The following is a 7703-nucleotide window of genomic DNA, read 5'->3' as shown; positions in this document are numbered from 1 at the left end:
CTGCCTTCTCCAGGAACACACCTCACCTCCGCTACGTTATCCTTGCCGTTTTTTTCTTTAAACGAAACACTACCTACGTATAACAATCCCAATACAACAGTGCGCCCAAACAACCATACACCAAAACCACTCACAGACACTTATAAACATAAACACAACAATAATAATAATAATGATAATAATAATAATAATAATAATAATAATAATAATAATAACAATTATAGTATGTACGGTGAAAAATGGGGAGGTTTATGTCGTGTCAGTAATTCTGAGCTTATAAACAAAAACACAATACAACACTTCCCACTGAATCACATTCACACTTAGAAAATACATCCCTTGCCCCCGACTCTTGTTCACATACAGTACATGTGCGAGCTTTTCTGATCCTTGATGACCGCCGCGGCAGCGTCCATTCTGGTTCATCATTGTCCGACTCATCACTTGCGCCAGATAACCCTTCTTCCTTGTCAGCAGTCCGGGGTATTACTCCAATGTAAATCTCCTTGTCCGTTTCGTCGGCCGTCGTTATAGCTTCTACTTCCCTGGAGGTGCATCGATGCAGGTCCTTCACATGGCGGGGAACTTCATCGACTTCTACGGCCTGGTAGGATATTACTTTTGTTACCATGCCTCTTCTGTGTCGCTCATGGAACGGTGCATTGTGTGGCTCTACCCACACTTCGTCTCTCACTTGGTAAGGGCCATCAATCTCTGGTTCGCTCTCTTCATGGGAATCCTGATCCACTATGCGGACCGTTACTGGATATTAGTATAACAAACTCACTGGTGCTGTTGACGGTGTGCGATCATCCTGAGGCCTCAAGTTGTATAGGTAAACTGCCTCTTCCACAGAACAGTCTTTTCTTGCAGCAATGACCTTTACTGTGCGATGGCATCTCTCAACCACGCCGTTACCAGACAGAACATGAGCACACCGGAAACAAAGCCAGATGGGCCACTTCTTTGCAAAATCAGCAAACAATCTGCAGCGGAAAGCAGTGTCGTTATCAGTCAGTAATTCTTCAGGTGCCCCACGTTCACAGAACACTGCCTCCAGCTATTTGATGACGCTCTCGCTGGTCTGGAGCCTCAGGCGGTGCCAGACGGCAAAACGTAATGGCCCGCAGTCTATGAGTGTTAGGTAGTGCTGGCCCCCATAATGAGTAATGTCCATCCCTAGCCTTTGCCACACTTTCTCAGCGCTCAGGCCTCCTTTTCGCCACTTTGTCGGTGCAGGGTCAATGGACTAACATATCTCACAATTGGCGACGACTGCCTGAGCCTGCTGCCTGGTAACTGCAGGATTTACTCTCTTCACAAAATACAGTGTACGCTTGACGCCTGGATGACCCGTTGCATGGTGGATCTCTGTGATCTTGTCGATGTCGGTTGCACTGGTGCTGGCGGCACACACATGTTCATCCTTGGAGTGGGTGGCGGGAGGTCTCAACCAGCGCTGAGGCACATGCGTTAAGCTGTCTGCCTTATTGTTCATAGACAGTACGAGAGATACGGACAGCTGCAGGCCGCATTCCTCTATCAAGGAGAGAACTATCCCAATTCGCCTCCTAATAAGCATCTCACTTGCCGCCTTTGTCTTAAGTTTACCTTCCCCCGAGATGGCATCTGAGATCCAAGGATGTACTGTTAACGAATCCGTGATCACTTCCACTTCCTTGACCCCCAGGACAACGCAAGGTTTAGTCCTTTTATAACAGCGTCTAACTCTGCCATGTTTATGTGGCACGAATCCTTTTTTCGTAGCCAACTAGCCTCTTCAACAATGCTCCCATTGAATTCCACCGCAACACCGAGTGCTATGGAGCTGGCGTCCACCCAAACCTTGGCCTTGCTACCGCTGGCACTCCACCGGCCTCTCACGGGGTCACTTTCTCTGACTTTTTCAACAACTTCCTCCAGAAGTGCTCTTATTTCTCCATCTTTGATGACATCGTCCCATCCCTGTGTTACTTCATTGGCTTTCCTCTTGACAAATGCCGTTGCCACCTGCAGCGAACCACACACAGGGTAGTGACCCACCAGCTTGCCACAGTAGGAAAAAAATAGACTTTCGCGTAAGGTCCTTAGGTACTTCCATCACCTCGTTATCTCTTCTCCAGAATAGTCCTCCATGCTCCCCCCAGACCCTTAGGCCTAGCACTCGTGCCCCATCAACAAGACGTTCGGGTGGTTTACTCATTAGCCCGAAGCTGTGCAGATGTGCTTTCACGTGGGTGGCCTTAACAAGATCTTCATTGACAAAAATGTCATCAATGTAGAATGATGTTCCTCTCTTCACTACCGGGTCCTGAGCGAGGACACAGCTCAAGACTGCCCTCATTATTAATGGTGCCACATTAAGACCAAAACCCAACTGAGTCAGGCAGTACTTTTGGCCCTTGAAGCAAACTATCTGATAAGGCCACAGGGATGGGTGAATCCTAATTTGCAGGAAGGCCTTGGCAAGGTCTATCACAGACATATTCACTCCTTGCCTCCTCCACTCCCACAGCCTTTCTGCACACACATCACTTTCTGCAGTGAGGGCTTCGATGTGGGTGTTTAGCTCCCTAAAGTCCATCACAGGGCGCACCTTTGCTTTGTTGTGCTGCATGACTGGCATGAGTGGAATCAGGCCTTTAGCTTTACCATACTTGGTCTCGTCATACGGCACTAACCATCCATCCTTTATCCATCCCTAGAGTTCCTCTTCATATAGATGCCTTGCCTCTTGAGGAATGGGGTAGGTTTCCACTTTATTCTGTAAAACACTCGGCTCCTTGTTATCTGCCCACTTCCAAGCTGCGGTCCAGCGGTTAGTCTCAGGATTGTAGGTGACACTGAAGTCATGCTCATCAACTCTCAACACGGTGCCAACTGCAGGTAGACAGCGAAGGCGCTGCCGGTGAGGCGCAGTGGAATCACGCTCGCCACGTCATTGACCCCTTGGAAGTTGCACACTAGTTCCAGTTTTTCCAGCCACTCCACCACTGACTTAGCGCCGCTGCCGTCATACTCCGGAATCAGCTTCAGGTCGAATTTAACACCCTCCATAACGCCTAGATAGCTTGTGGTAAAAGTGAGACAACACGTTGAGTTTTCTCTTTAATATATTAGTTGAAAGGGTTACTAGAGCACAGCAACGGAGGTGACTGATATGAACTCTCCAGAACTGCTGCCCCCTTCTGCCTTCTCCAGGAACACACCTCACCTCTGCTACGTTATCCTTGCCGTTTTTTTCTTTAAACGAAACACTACCCACGTATAACAATCCCAATACAACAGTGCGCCCAAACAACCATACACCAAAACCACTCACAGACACTTATAAACATAATAATAATAATAATAATAATAATAATAATAATAATAATAATAACAGCAATTATAATATGTATGGTGAAAAATGGGGAGGTTTGTGTTGTGTCAGTAATTCTGAGCTTATAAACAAAAACACAATACAATGCCATTCACATTTAAACAGCCAATTAAGAGTTTGAAGGGGTAAAATTAGGAAAATTCTACCTTTTTCCTCATCTGGTCTCGTAATTTTTTTCAGTTTTCTTCATCATTGTTGTCTTCAGATGTTGAAGATTTTTGTGTCCCTATTTTCTGTTTTGAGATTCTAATTTTACGTCATTTTCCATATTCCGTTTTCACGCGCACTTTACATATTCCCATCAGTCTCCATAGATCTATCTTCAATACAATCTGCTTCAGTTTGACCTCCTCCTTCCCGTTTTCCATCTTGATCAATTTCATATCCTAAGTCAAGGTCCAGTTGTCTGTCGTCTTGATGTACGTCGGCAATCGTCGTAATAGTATTGCTCTTATCAAGTGTAGTTTCATGTGTAACCACCATTTCAGGCACTCCCCAACTTGGTATACTGTTTACCTTCTCATCGGTAAATATCATCGCCTCATCGTTCTTTGAATCCTTTTCTTCGCAGATTTGGATTTCTTCACTATCTGCAAGCTCAATGTCCTTCCTTTCTGCTGGAATAAGTTTTTCGTTATTTCCATTTTCCACTACTGTACTCTCGATATTCTGAACATCATTACTATATGGTGTATCCTCACTTATCGATTCCTGCATTCCCTTCTGTATAGTCTGTTTGCTCCCTTTTGCTTCATTACCTTGTGGTTTCGGTAAACTAGGAAAATCCTTCTTATGTTGAAAATATTCACAATTTTGTCTAAGCAGCAATCTACTGCAAAATGATTCTCACTGCCACATTTGAGACATGGCCTTTTCTGGCCGTTGTTCATGAAATTTATATTATATCCGCCTATAGAGAGCGACGATGGGATGTTTTTCTTGATTTCCATTTTAGCCGTCCATATTCCGTTCAAAAGTCCTTTTCGTCTACCATGAGTGTTGGTATTATCATGTATTCCAATAACTTTCCCGTACGAGCTCAATACATCACTCAATACACTGTTTTCCATATCAAATGGAGCGTACCTTATCGAAACAAATGTAAATATATTGCTAAAATTAGCCACTTTCTTTTCTAGTCCATTAGGTAAACAAATAACTTTTTCATCATATTTATTTAGAAAAATTTTATACACATACTGATTCAGGAAATTCAAGATCACTTTATTACCTTGCATTTCTTGAAGACCAATCAAATCTTCGATATCAATTCTCAGCTTTTCAAAAATTACATCATCATCATCACTCACGCTTGGTTTTCCTGAAAAAATCACACCGACGAGTCTTTTCTCTTAATGGGTGGAGTGTAAAACAAAATAATTTTCACTTCGTTAGAACACACTACACCTCACTACTCTTATGTCACAGCCATGGTCTGAGGATTATGGCCTCCCCAGCCAGGCTAGGAAATTGTAGATTTCCTTTACCTGTCTACACTAAATTTCACTGTCACTAAGTAAAGTTCACTTCTTATGCTATCCTTGATACTTTAAAGACTTTATGACATTACCTTAGTCGTTCATATTGTCCTGGTTCACAAAAAATATCAAAAAAAGGGAGCACGCAAATTGTTGACCTTTGTTTACTCTGCTCTTCTTCTTCCTCCTCCATAGCAGCCAGTTAGGTGATAACTGAGAGATAAGATGAACTTTATTAAACAGTCATCAAAATTTTATACAGCAACTTGCGAGCAAGAATGTCACAGAAATTCAAACATAATACTGCTTGTGCCAGCCTGAAATGACGAGATGGTCTATTAATAGGGCAGAGAAGAACGAGTGATAAAATAAGAAATAAAAAATTCCTCCATTTACGTGAACTTTTGAATAGTGTCTGCCATATAATCCGATGTCAGAGGCCTGAATCTAACGAATAAGGGGGCCCTGTCGTCTTGGTATGGTGTTTGACAAAGTTCTAGATGGAAAAAATCCAGGTACAATGTGAGGAGGTTGGTGTAGGCATCTGTGGGTGCACTGATGTGGAGAGCGAGGTCTGAGGGGGCTGGATGGAGAGGTGTCGGGGAGTAAGAATCCGTGTTGACTACCCGTTGGTGAGCTACATCAACCAGGAGGTGGAAATGTGAGAGGAAATCAGCACTAATGATTGGCAATGTTATATCAGCAATGTGAAACTTCCCAATATATTTGTCGTTTCTGAACAATAATGTGAAGTTTTCATAACTCTGGGGCATATCAGAGATCGGTTGGCAGCTACCAGGCAGACGTATGTAGACTTTTATAGACTGCATCGTATCCTGGGGAGTGGCTTTGGCAGGAGAGGACGGCAAGCACCTGTGCCTACCAAAAATTGCATGCACGTACTTGCAACATGTAAAAAGAAAAGATTAGTGACAGCGAAGGGCACCAACGGAAGCGATGGCCTTCATATACTTTTATTGACCGTTGATAACTATTTGCATATTTCTTCGCAGCAACCCCAGAGATCGGAGTGTTATTACCATAACTGCGGCCGATGGGTGTCAGTAAGACGCTAGGGAGGTCATTTGGTTGAGGCGCAAGCGAGGTGGGGTATACATGGGTGGTGGGTGGCTTTGTCGGTGCTCTAGCACGTCACGTGGTGAGCGTCTCTGTCCTAAGGCATTCACATTTACTTTGGTTGATGTTGAATAGTTTATCTACTTAGTGAGGAGTGGAGGGGTTGATGGAGAACTTGAAGGTGGTGAAGTGGCTTCCCATAAGGACGTTTATCACGCACGATGCTCTTACACTTTACGGGTATTCCTTGTTTTTTTTTTTTTTTTTTTCTTTTTTTTTAATTGGTATCGCTCACTCCTCACATCATAAACATTTTAAGCCTGTATGTTCTTACACCATTATGATTGAATATTTGAGACGCTCCTCCTTTGAACAGGTTCTATTTAAACTCTTGCTCCATTGAAATAAAGTTAGTTGCATTCACCCTCTTCTCAATTATTACCTAACCGGTGCATCCACACATTAACTTGTGCATCCGCGTAGTACCGACATTCAAAGTACTTGCTCTCATTTTCCATTCTTTCACTGGTGTGTTTGACAGCAGTGGTGAACCCTATGATGTACCCCTTGTCTATTAACCATGATGCATCCATATATCTGAAAGCATCAGTCATGATACTGTATTTGGCAGAATGTTTTTTTATGATCGTATTCCCTTGCACGCGTCAACCAGTTATTGGCAGTGGGCATAGGCTTAACTAAATAACCCAACTTCAAGGAAGTAGTTTTAACAGGTATAATCTATGCTCATGTATACAGATATGTATATAATATTATATAATGTGTAAATGTATGCTATAACTATACATAGTTTATACACACACACGCACACGCACACACGCACACACACACACACACATATATATATATATATATATATATATATATATATATATATATATATATATATATATATATATATATATATATATCTTCGTAATAATCGTCCCCCTTTGAAGCAAGTTGAACTGGAAAAGTATACAAATATTAAATTGAAAATTAAACCTTCAACTCTTTCACATGTACATGTGTACGTCTCATCACTTTTTTCCCTCGTGAGATATTTCAAAGAACTTTAGTTGCCTAAGTTTGCATTTCATTACTGGCTAATGATCGTCTACCGAAAAATACAGTTGCTCGACTGATATCACCTTGGAGAGCTATAGCTCTGTCGTCCATAGGTCTTCTCTATGAGAAATGGGTGAATAAATTAATAAAGGTACTGCTCGAATTGTCCTTCAAGAAATTCCTTGCGAGATAAACTTGAATCAGAGATTCTTTATGTTAGAAATGTAGAAATCTCTCTCTCTCTCTCTCTCTCTCTCTCTCTCTCTCTCTGAGAGTCTCTAGAGCACTTTTTCTTAGAGCGATTTTTATTTGAATGCTTGTTAATAGCTATTTTCTATTTAAGCGATATGACTTTAGAGCGATTCCTGTGAAACGACAAATATGCAAAAAAATTATGAAGAGGTAAAAAAAAACATAAAGGAAAATCATGAGATAAATTAATAATCTAGTTCGATCATAAATTAAAATAGAAAAAAATTGAATAATAACCAAATAACAAAAACAAAAACAAAATGCAAATCTATATACAAAAATAAAACCCAGATTAAATCTTTAAAAGTTTAATCTCGGAGAAAGTCTAAATGTGGCATATTGCGGTAAGTATCTATTTGATTTGTTTGGCAATTCATACCTTTAAACTGTAAAAAGCTAGTAAAAGATACCTGGATACACTACTGTAAAAGTCCCATCAATAAACC

General features: G+C 41.6%; 1 pseudogene; it reads right to left on the bottom strand.

Moving 5' to 3' along the window:
• Positions 1 to 274: 274 nt before the first annotated feature.
• Positions 275 to 7703, bottom strand: part of LOC137614979 (uncharacterized) — a 7971-nt pseudogene continuing 542 nt past the window's right edge.

This window comes from Palaemon carinicauda, chromosome 21 (assembly GCF_036898095.1).
Source record: "Palaemon carinicauda isolate YSFRI2023 chromosome 21, ASM3689809v2, whole genome shotgun sequence".
NCBI classification, from domain to species: Eukaryota; Metazoa; Arthropoda; class Malacostraca; order Decapoda; family Palaemonidae; genus Palaemon; species Palaemon carinicauda.
Note: the sequence above shows the minus strand (reverse complement) of the source record. Positions and strands in the feature narration are given on the sequence as shown.